Here is an 11,506-nt window from a genome sequence, read left to right as displayed (position 1 = left end):
AAGGCCTCAACCATCCACTGAGTCTCTGAAGCTATAGCCCTTCAGCTCAGCAAGGCAGCAATCAGGCGCTGCCAGGAAGAACGGATATAGGACATAGTGGTACCTGTAAGACAGACAGCAACGTGCTTTCCTTTCTGACAGAAGGGATATTTTAAAAAGCCATTGACCTTGTCTGCAATACATTTTCGCCTGCTGTGTTCATTGCTGCTGGATGAGAGTTTCAAAGCCGTGCCAAGGGTGTACGTAGCCATATATCTCCAGTGGAAATGAAGGGAGTACGTCCATCTGGCGTTTGTTTCTTTTAAAAGTTTCATCCGCTGATCATTTCCTCACTTCTCCGTCTGGGAGAAAGTCTGTCACCCACTCTGCCACCGTGTGGGGCACTCGAGCAATACAGCTCCAAGGGAGGGCAGCGAGGACCAGGACAAGTTGTCAGGGATAGGAGGGGAGGGGAATTCAAGAAGAAAAGGCTCGGAGATATAACTGAGACAAGATGGATTAGTTCAGGGCTCTGGCAATTGCAAGTCCCAAAATACAAATAATAATAATAATAATAAAAGTTATTAACTTAGCTTTCCCATAAGAGTCTTTTCTAACCGGTTCCAAGCCTGGAAGAAAGGTGAACAATATTCAATGTCATACATCTGGGCTTGAGGCTTGCAATTATGGCCCATTCCGAGAGAAATTCTGACCTTTCCAGACAGATGGGCTAGCTGTGTACAGATCAGACAGCCAGGATGACTATCAGCAGACAGATCCATAAAAGCTCATGGGGAATAAATTTCAAGAAGTCATGATCAAAACTGTCAGGAGCCATAAATGCATCCAGATGGCGAATAGCTCAGAAGAACTTCCCATTGCCACATCAGAGACCTGGAAGCTTGGAAAACGTTGAAAGTTGACTGTAATATGAGGTTCAAAGCTAATATACTGGGTTGTCTGCAGTGTTGTATTATGGCTGTAATCTCAGCAATGCATCAGGCGCCCTGGCTGGCTGATATGAAGTCTTCTACTCCAGAGGCAGGCTCATTCTTAGTCCTCAACAATATGCAGAATATTAGTACTCATTTCTTGCCTCCTTTCATATCCAAACTTTTGGAGTGCCAAATGCTTAGTCATGCTTCATCTGCGAGACGGCTTGAGCTCTGTGACAGCATGTTTCCAGTCACATCTCATGAGCTACCCCCAAGATTTATGTTTTTTTTCAGTAGAATCAAAGCTGATCCAAAGACCGTGAGAAGGTAATAGACAACAAACTGGATCGTTCAGAAGTCTTTCCTTGACTCACTGGTACTTTGTCTTCTACACACTTGGCTGTCCATCTCCTGTGTGACCCTCAGGGAACTAGCAGGCTCTTGGTCCTGTCTCAGCTGTGCTGCAGCTGTGCTCATCTCTAGCCATGCTGCTGGCCCTGTCTGGAAGGACCCTGGCCCTAGCTCATCCCACACTTTGCTGGGGTTGTTGGTCAACACTGCAGCAGCTCTTGGCTCTGCCCACTGCCTTCAGATACTTCAGGATGGCACTCATGAGTGAAGCCACAGCCTGTGCTGTGGTCATCCTTTTCTCCCAGCTCTCCAGTCCATAAGGATCAGCTGCTCCTTCCTGCTCCCTGATAGATACCCTGAATAACAAAATCACAACTAAGATTAAAAAAATCTGTCAAGAAGCAAACTAATGAGAGGCATTTGAGTCAAAGGGTACAATCTTCTTTAGTATGGATATGTGTATTTTTGATTGGAAATAGACCACAATTAGCATTCATGGGCTCTGCTGAGAGATGTGCAGAAAGGTCAAGGGCTCACCAGGTATAGAATCTAAATGGTTCTTAACTTAAGCTGGCCTTTCTGGGGCAGAGTAACAGTTCCAAGCAAGGGAAGTTTCTACTGGAGTTGAACAGGTTTGCTCATTTGCAGAGTCATCAAACATCACCTTTCACGAGGGCTGACATTTAATTTAAAATAAGATTTGTGAAATAATAAGTGTATTGGGCTGCAGAGTGAGAATCTTGACATTGTAATGAAAGAAAGTTGTGATCTTAATGCAACACGGTTTTGGCTGGTTTGAATGGTAAATAACAGATAATACTCAAGTATCCTGAATGAAATGCTAATATTTATGTGGTACACTCAAAAGAGCTGCGAGAGTAGCTTGTAACATCCAGAGAAACCTAAATAGAGCAGGTACTCTGAGATCTTTCCGCTCAGTTTCCTAAGAGCTTTGCCTCTGCCATTTGATTTGAAGGCATATGCCCAAAGCTAACACTCAGTGCTTCTGATAATCTGATAATCATTGAGCTAAGGAAAGGCAGGACCTACAGGACCTACACAGATGGATGTTGTGTTTCTTTTCATGTTTAACTTTTAATACTAATCAATTCTGAATATACATATAGTCTGTGTAATTTTGCATGAAAGAGAGTGTACGTTCATTGCTTTGATCTAGGCCTTGGAAAAGAATCTGTACAGTTAAAGTATGAGTGCATTTTCTCAAGTCTATGTGTTTTCACAGGAGAGAATACCTACTGCATACTGATATTCCTTCTCTTTCTCACATCGACATGCCTGTCTTCAAGATTTGGTAAACAGGTATTGCAGAATTATTAATGCATTTATCTTCATTGGTCTCCTGGGAGTTAGATAGGCATGAGCCATAATTTTAAGCGCTGTTAGTTCATACAGCTGTATAATAACTAGGAGCAACTCTCGCTACTGGCCAGAGCCATACATAGTGCAGGCCTGGGCAGCTCCTTCATTGGTAGGTTCCAGAAGTGCTGAGGTTTCTACACAGAAATCCTGCTGACCTGAGCCATTTGTACAACAGTGAAAATGGCCCCTGGCTGTGCAGACCTATTTGCAGATGTGTTGTCAGGAATTCTACTTCAGTTGACAACTGTCAACCTTGCTTTAACATGTGCCCTGAAAGAAAGAACAATTGTCTCACCACCTCACGGGAATGCAAAAAAAGAGAGTAGCACTCCATTGACTTCTGGTAGAGAAGAGGTAGAGAAGAGGTAGAGAAGAGATAAATGAAATGAACTGATGGGCAGGCCTGAGACGTGTTTATTTTGTATGTGATATTTTATTATGTTTGGGAGGAATTTCTGGTAAAAGGAGGAGCATAATTAACTGGAAGAATGTAATTGTGACCAAGGATAGAAGTCTGGGCCAAGGAGCTACACTTTGGTGTCCCTGGGGTGAGCTGGTCAGCCTCACCTGGGCAATCGCTTCCAGAATTGGAATGCAAAAGTTATAGCCTCAAAAAAAAAAAAAGGAAAATAATAAAAAAAAAAAGGCAGCAAACCAAAACCAAAATGGGAGAGAGGCAAAACGGAAAAGGCTTTGATTAAAAGTTTTTCTTTAAAGGGTAATACAGAGCAGAAATCATCTATAAGTTTTCTTCAAAGCAAGAGAGGAGGACAGGGTGAAGGATTCCCCGAATGCACAGGGATGAGGGTAATCCAGCATGTTGCACACAGTCTAGCTGATGAGCTGTAAAAACAGAAATTGCTAGCAATGCTAGCTTGGAAAGTGAGGGTTGTTAAGAGGGAATAGTAATGGAGCCCACAGCCTTAATCAGTCTTTACTACTCAGCAAGGTTTGACAAACCCTAACTGAAAGTAGGATGTTACTACAGGGGATTGGGAAGAAACTGACCTCTGAGAACTGAGCTAGCGAGCTTCAGCAAAAAAGAAGACTGAAATAGTAACAGTAATATAGCAGGAGTTAAATATAATCCCTTATACTATTTATCTACCTTTTCTGCCATTAATAAAACATTTTGCATTAAGTCAACTGAGTCATGTTTGCAAATGAAGAAAATTTGGTTGCTGAGCACCAGAAAAGTTAGGTTTTATTTTCCCAAGCTTTTGAATGGGCATTTGAGTTTAGAAGTGACCCCTGGCATTTGAACTCAGCCCTTGTTGCCAGTCAAGTTCTAACTGAAATGTTATACGAATAAATGAATTTTATTCGGCCTTTCCCTGCCCAGTACCTCAAATGGTAGCTTCAGCTCCTAATTTACATGCAGGCATTGTGGGATCTTGTCAAAACAATTTACTAGTTTCATTCTTGTGGTTTCCTTAGCCAAAAGCGTAGCCAAAACCTGTCTATGCTCAACTCTGACCACTCGCCCAAGCTTTAGTTTCAGAAAACTGCCAACAAACAAGAGTCAGTATCATGCTGAAACATTGGCTTAAATGAGACAGCCGCAAGTGACTGATAAAAGGCTGACAAAATAACCATTGAAACCATTTGGAGAGAGATGAGTCCAGATGTGATACACTATTAGACTCAGTCTTGTAAATGAATTCCGGATGAGGAGATTTGGAGCAGAGTGATTTCTTCAGGATTAAGCTAAGAACTAAGGAGTGTTCTTCCTCAAAAAGGACTGGGTCATGTGCATCTTCCCAGGTTGGCTTAGTATTCTTCTTTTCACACAAAGTCCAACCTTTTACCCAGCAATGTACTTTCAACACATTTTATGTGTTTGAAAAAGAAGAACAGGTCTGTGGTGATGACACCAAAGAAGAGAGCTGTGCTTCGTCCCCAGCACTGCTTTCCACTCCTTCTTTTTAACTGCGGAATCTCACTTGGATTCCCAGCATAACCTAAGTGAATAGCCAAGAGAAGAAGGCTGCCGTTTATGAAGCAGAGAATCCCCATTAGACAGTGGGCATATGGAGTTAGGTACATACAGAATCATAGAATCAAAAAGGTTGGAAGGGACTGCTGGGGATCATCTAGTCCAACCCCCTGCTAAAGCAGTTTTCCTAGAATGGGTCACACAGGAAAGCATCTAGGTGAGTTTTGAATATTTCCAGGGAAGGAGACTCCACCACCTCTCTGAGCAGCCTGTTCCAGTGCTCTGTCACCCTCAGAGCAAAGAAGGATTTTCTTGTGTTTGTATGGAACTTCCTTTGTTCCAGTTTGTTCTTGTTGGCCCTTGTCAATGGGCACTGCTGAAAACTGCTTAGCCCTGTCCACTTGAAACCCACTCTAACTTTATAAGCATTGATAAGATCCCCCCTTCTCAGTCCACTGTTTTTCAGACTGAACAGTTCCAGATCTCTCAGCCTTTCCTCATAAGTGAGATGATCCAGGCCCCTCATCATCTTTGTGGCCCTCCTCTGGACTCTCTTCAGTAGTTCCCTGTCTTTCTTGAACTGGGGAGCCCAGAACAGGATACAGTACTCCAGATGTGGCCTCATTAGGACAGAGCAGAGGGGGAGAATCACCTCCCTTGACCTGATGGTCATGCTCTTTTTAATATACCCCATACACTAACACACCCTATGCACTTGCAGTGCAGTGTAGCTCTGTGCCAGGAATGAAATACAGGCTTTTGCCCAGTCAAATAACAATGCTCACTCCAAGCTTCTTCTCTCTCCTTAGTGTGGTTCTGGGACTATTTTTCCTCGTACTGCACTGTCTGGATGCTGCAGAAATATAGCCCAGGGTGCACTTTTAAGATCAGATACTATTCTGCTACTGCAAATGCCCCTTGTAGCCTTTCTTCTGGCTTCAGATACCTCTGACACACAGGAGGAAGGCTCTTGGCTCTCCATCCCTGCAAGCAGAGGCAAGCTTTTGAACCAATGGTGTATCACTCTTGTTCCACCTTTGGCTACCAGTGGTTCCGTGACTTAGCCCTGCTTCTGACAACAGAGCTGTCATCCGGAACCATCCTTCTGGTTTATCCAGATCTGTGATCTCGTTCCATTCTAACATTTTGATTTAGTCCCCAGGAACATACGACTGAGTTTGCAGGCTTTGCTATTTATCTAGCTCTTCACTGTTTGCTGTGCTGACAGCTGGCGTCACTTGATGTGTTGGAAATCTTGGCTTCTGAGGTAGTGCTCCCAATTCTTTTCTGCACCTTGACAATGAGAACTGAGGAGCTCATCTCCATGCTGCTGTTAGCAGTGGCTGTTCTCATTCTCAAAGTTTGCATACATGCTTGAGATTCTCCTGTTTAAGCAGTGATAACACTCAGTTGATTTTTTTGCCAAGGCAGATAAAAGGCTTCTGAGATTGGTGACTCTATTATTTGAGTGGCATAAAGCAAACCATGGAGAACAAAAGAAGACACATCACCAAATATCAAAATGCAGATTGCTAAAGTGGAATGGGATGTGGAATTTGTTCTCTGGGTAGTGAGGAAAGATAAGCATTTATAAGGCAGGAGATGAGACGGTTTGTTCAGCCGGAGAAAAGAAGCCAAGCTTTGTCGAAGGGCACTCACTATACAGGCTTAGGCATCCAGAAGATCCTGTTTGACTACAATGGCAAACAATGTGTTGGCTAATATTCTTATCTCTGTGGTTATTTCAAATGGTTTTCTAGCAGTTGCTGCTCCAGCCGTGCCAGAAAAAACAAAGCTTCCACCAGTAAGGTGTGCTTCAGTGCAGCATCCCCATGCTGTCTGGCTATACGTCTCATTAGACACCAGCCTCCTGTGGTGGGTGTAACTGTCAGTGGGTTGGCTGGAAGGATGAGTTCACAGATGTAACTAAAGACAATATAGAGGTGTTTGTATTGTGCTAGGGATAATAAGAGACACAGTAAGATATTCTTAGGTGGAGTTAACTCTCACAGCCCTACCAAAGAAACTGGCTTGCCAAAGAATCTGTTTTCATTTGACTAAATCCTTTTCATTGATTAATAATATGAATTTTAATCATTTAATTATTTTCAATATTTTAATAATATGATTATCTAATTACCTTTAGTCTAAAATACCATTTAATAACTCATTTCTATTTTGTGTCTCAAAGCTGCGTGCTTTAGAGCAGACCTTGCCATCATACTGAATTCAACTAGAGGTCTGTAGTTTCACTAAATGCAAGGCTACCTTTTGGGGTAAACATATGTAAGAAGGGCATCTGGGTGTGAACCCAGCCAGACTGTAGATATGTAGGTACTATTTTACACATGCCATTTAAGATCATAACACTTCTTTCTTTTTTTCTCACAAACCAAGTTCAAAGGCAGATATCATTGGATGATGATGAAGAACAAGAAAGAATACTGACATTACTATAAGTGTTTGACAAGGCACAAAAAAGTGCCGGTCTGGCAGCAGACCCTAAAATCAGTGGAATCAAAGGTAAATGTCAGAAAGTGTTTTCTCAAAAAGAGATTTGCATATCTGCTACTGGTTTTGCAAACATTTTAGATATCTGATTCTGTGTCTGCCTTCCTCTATGTAAGAATCCTGTAATAAAAAGGGTCAGGCACCTTTTTGAATGGGGTAGGGGTCTTTTGTATTTATTTGATTGTTGTTTTAAGTATTTTTTTCTAAGGAAAGCATATGACTGAGTAAAGAGACAGACTGTATGTTTGTCTGTGTGTCTGTCTGTGTGTTGTAGAAGGACTTTTGGGGAAGAAGAGATGGAACAAGGAACATGAAGGAAGCTTCAGTCCTACATGTATTCTCCAGCAAAATATCTTGATTGTAAGGAATCAATTTCCTTATAAAAGGAAATGTTTACACTGATTTGTTTCAAAGACTCCCCACCAGAAGGTCTTACAAGCATGCAAGCATACAGTCTGTTGGAGATGCTTCTCTATGATGAAATTCAAAATGGGAGAGAAGAGCAAACTATAAAAAACTTACTGCAAGCTATATGTCATTGTAGATGGGTTTTGTGTTATTTTAATAACACCTCTTTTGTTAGTTCCGTATGTTTTACTTCTAATACAACTTGCCCTATCATTCAATGCTAGTGACACAGCATGACTCAAATACTGAAGAGAGAATAATATCTGCAGGGCAGAGGTCACATTTTAACATGACTAGAAGCAAAAATACACTCAGGGAGGTGGAGGGGTTTAAACAAGAGACAAAGCCACAAGCCACAGTATTTCCATTGACATCTATTTGGATCAATCATCTTTTGCTTTTATATCTTAGAGAAGATTCAATAATTTCTCTTACTGACACTTGTAGGTCATGTTCTAGTTTCAGAAGGCGAATGCTTTGTTGCCTGATTCATGTATGCCCTGGTGTCATGCTACAAATGACTGTTTCCTCAATCCATTCTGGTTTGTTGGATCTACCCTCTGCCTGGTTCAGATGCTAAGCATGGCTTCCACTTATCTGTAAGCTTTTTGTGAATCCAATCAATATCTGTCCATAGTCCTCTCATAAAAATTTTCAACAAAGTAACAAGGAACACTTTTCAACTTAAGGAGAGGATAGGACAAAGGGGAATGGTTTTAAACTGAGACAGGGGAGGTTTAGGTTAGATATTAGGAGGAAGTTTTTCACTAAGGAGTTGGTGACGCACTGGAACAGGTTGCCCAAGGAAGCTGTGGATGCCCCATCCCTGGAGGCATTCAAGGCCAGGCTGGATGTGGCTCTGGGCAGCCTGGTCTGCTGGTTGGCGACCCTGCACATAGCAGGGGAGTTGAAACTGGATGATCATTGTGGTCCTTTTCAACCCAGGCCATTCTGTGATTCTGTGATTACCAAATTGAATCAGATCTCACTTTACATTAATGAAGAACTGCACATCTCCCCATGTATAACAAAGTCACTCTCAAGAAAGTTCTCCCCTGCCTGGTTGTGAAATGTGAGAGACCTAATTTCATTAGTTTGCCTCACATGTCCTCGGCAAGAAACATCGTCTTTGTGCCACTTTCAGTTCTGTGAGTATGAAATGAGCGTAACAGCCTTCCATTTGTAACAAGGGTTCATGGTCCCTTTTTATGCACACTGAGAATCCTTCAGTCCTGCCTGAAGCCACGTTTGGGTGGAGTCTTCTGAATCTGCCCTTCTTAAAGTAGGGTTCAAGCACAGCAGGAGATGTTTACCTCACTTACTAAGCGCACTGTAGGGCCGGTGAATTTGTGGCTCATCTGTGTTTCTGTAGGAGCCAAAGCAACTACTGGGCATCATGAGTCTGCAGGAATATGGGCAACAGCTGTAGCTGCTCTCAACTCTGCAGCAGACACAGTGCAAGCCTGATCAGGAATTGCCACCAAACCAGCTGTGTTTCAGCAGACTGACAGTTTTATCAGTTCTCCGATGCAGTTATCTGAGTGTGCTTTGCTACTGCATTTCCTAAGACACGTACTTGATCTAGAATGAGATAGTTAAAGGAGGGAGGGAGGAAGTGAGGAGAGACCTACAGTTTAGTTCAAATTACATCCACAGTGATCTGAGGTTTTTCAGAGGAGATTTTGCTAATGCCAGCAGAGAAGCCACCTTTAGGAGGATGCCTATGGATGCAGTGGTAGTACTTTCCACCCACACAAGATACTGTAGTCAGTATTCTTACTGCACGGACACATCCTTGTCATCTTGAGGCCTGTTAGCTCAGGCATCCTTAGGCAGAGAGGCATGTAACACTCTTAACTGCTACAGCATGGTTATATATGAGGCACGCAGAGCTTGTACGTTGTGTTTGAGCAGTGGGATGCATAGCATCCTTCTTTCAGCATGTGCAAGGTCTAACTCCTTGCATTTTTCCTGTGAGTGTAGCATAAGGGGCAGAAAAGGAGCAGTTTTCATCTTCAGGAAAAGCTTTTCTTCACATGGTGAAGAGAACTGAGTGGTTTGGTACAGATCCTAATGTTTTCAAAAGAAGAGAGAACGACAAATTAGATGAAAGCAACTTTTAAGTATTTTTCAACAAAAGATAAACTTTTGGTTTATAGATTGTGTTACTTTTTAGTCTTGAGTTGAAAACCAAGGTTTGGTATTCTGTTTTCTTTGCTTTTCTTCCCTTCTCCAGCACTTTTATTTCTTATTTTTCCCCTTTCATCGCTGAAAATAAATAAATAAATAAAAGAGAATGATAAAGAAAAGAAACCCAAGAAAAACAATTGCCTCCAGCTTTCAAAAGAAATGTTTATTTTGATTTCAGTTCATTGGTTTAATCTAAAAGTTGGACAAATTTCAGATTTTGAAACAAAACTCCGATTTCCATCATTTCATTTCCTGATGAGATTTTTCTGTTTGCATTTTGCTCGTCAATAAAAACTTAATCAGCAGGAGTCTGATTTAGGTCTTCAGGAGTCCAAAATCTTCGCTTCTGCCCTTCTTTGCAGTTCAGAGATGAAGGAAAACTGAGTGCTGATCTGAGCCATCACTTAGGAAATCCACAAGGTTGCTCTACCCCATAGCTCAGAAGCAGGACCTAAGTCTGGCCTTCTGTCTCATAAGAAAACTAAGGGTAGCTCAGAAATAGTAGAGAGTAGTAGAGAGCCATGTGGCAAATCTCTGCTCTTCCATCCCTGCCAGGTATCCAGAAAAGCTCACCAGGAAATTCAGTTTCTAGGGCAGCATATTCCATGTGTGATCAGTAAAGTCATGGTGAGTGTTCTTTGAGTAGCTTTGAAGGGTCTACAGGGAGCATCTGTGAGGCCATGAGTGACTGGCAATAGCAGCACTTGTGGTGGCCAGTTTAGAGGGAAGTTTACTGATGAAGTCAAGGCTCAGCCTAGTCAAGGCTCTACCACATTTTTGTTAGCTTTTGTTGATTTGACCTTTTGGGGATCATGCCTCACCTTACCATTTGATTACTGGTTCTTGACAGCTGAGAAATAACCAGCGGGTGTGGCTTTTAAGCTAAACTTCAACCAGCTGTAAGGAGCTCATGGGATTTAGATATTTGCTTATACTCAAACAAATAGCATGTTGATACCGACGATGGATACCAACTTGCTTTCATGAGGTTTCATTTTTCACTGCTTTGAAGCTATTTCAAAAATGGAATGCATTGGAGGAAATATGTTACAGTTAATTACCATGTATTTGATTTTATTCCAGCATGCTTTTGGAATTACTGCATTGAGCACAAGTAGTATTTAACCTTCAAGTTGATGGGTCATTCTGAAGACTATCTGAGATACTGAAGCTGACAAAAAAAAGTCTTCAAACCCGAAGAACTTTCTACACAGGTGATAGAAGAAAAAATAATTCACTTTCTGAGCATATATTCTTTGCATATAGTAGATGCTTAAAGGGGAAATATAGACATTTGTATTTAAAACAATAACAGTAAAAACAAATTTTATACAAGCAATGTTACAGAGAAGACTTCTTGTGCTCGTAAGCATTTGGAAATCAGTAACTCTGTCTGCACAGGCATGCCTTAAAATAATTGAACATAATCTCTGCTTTTACATGGGGTCAAGCACTGCAAATCTGTATCTAGGTATTACATCTTGTCAAGGCTGCTCAGTCAGGTGGTGATATAATTAACACAACTTGCTTTCTCTCTCCCTTTATATCATATTATTTGTTCTCCAGTGAATTTAAAAGTATTTCCATGGTTTTTTAAAAATAGAGCAACTCAAAGGTGGACAACAGCTTTTCCTTAAACATGTTCAGAGGATGGAATTAGACAGTTAAAATGTAATAGGTATGGCTCCACAAACTGCAGGACTATGCAAGTACTTTATCTCTTCCTATCCCAGGCAAATGAAGTAACTGCAGTTTGCTGACACACTGGATCATTTCTGTGACTTCTCTACCCACGTCTTTTCCGTGTTGCTTGAAA

The sequence above is a fragment of the Meleagris gallopavo genome, chromosome 1 (genome assembly GCF_905368555.1).
Source record: "Meleagris gallopavo chromosome 1, MGAL_WU_HG_1.1, whole genome shotgun sequence".
In the NCBI taxonomy this organism is placed as follows: domain Eukaryota; kingdom Metazoa; phylum Chordata; class Aves; order Galliformes; family Phasianidae; genus Meleagris; species Meleagris gallopavo.
The sequence above is the reverse complement of the archived record's forward strand: the minus strand, read 5'-3'. Positions refer to the sequence as shown.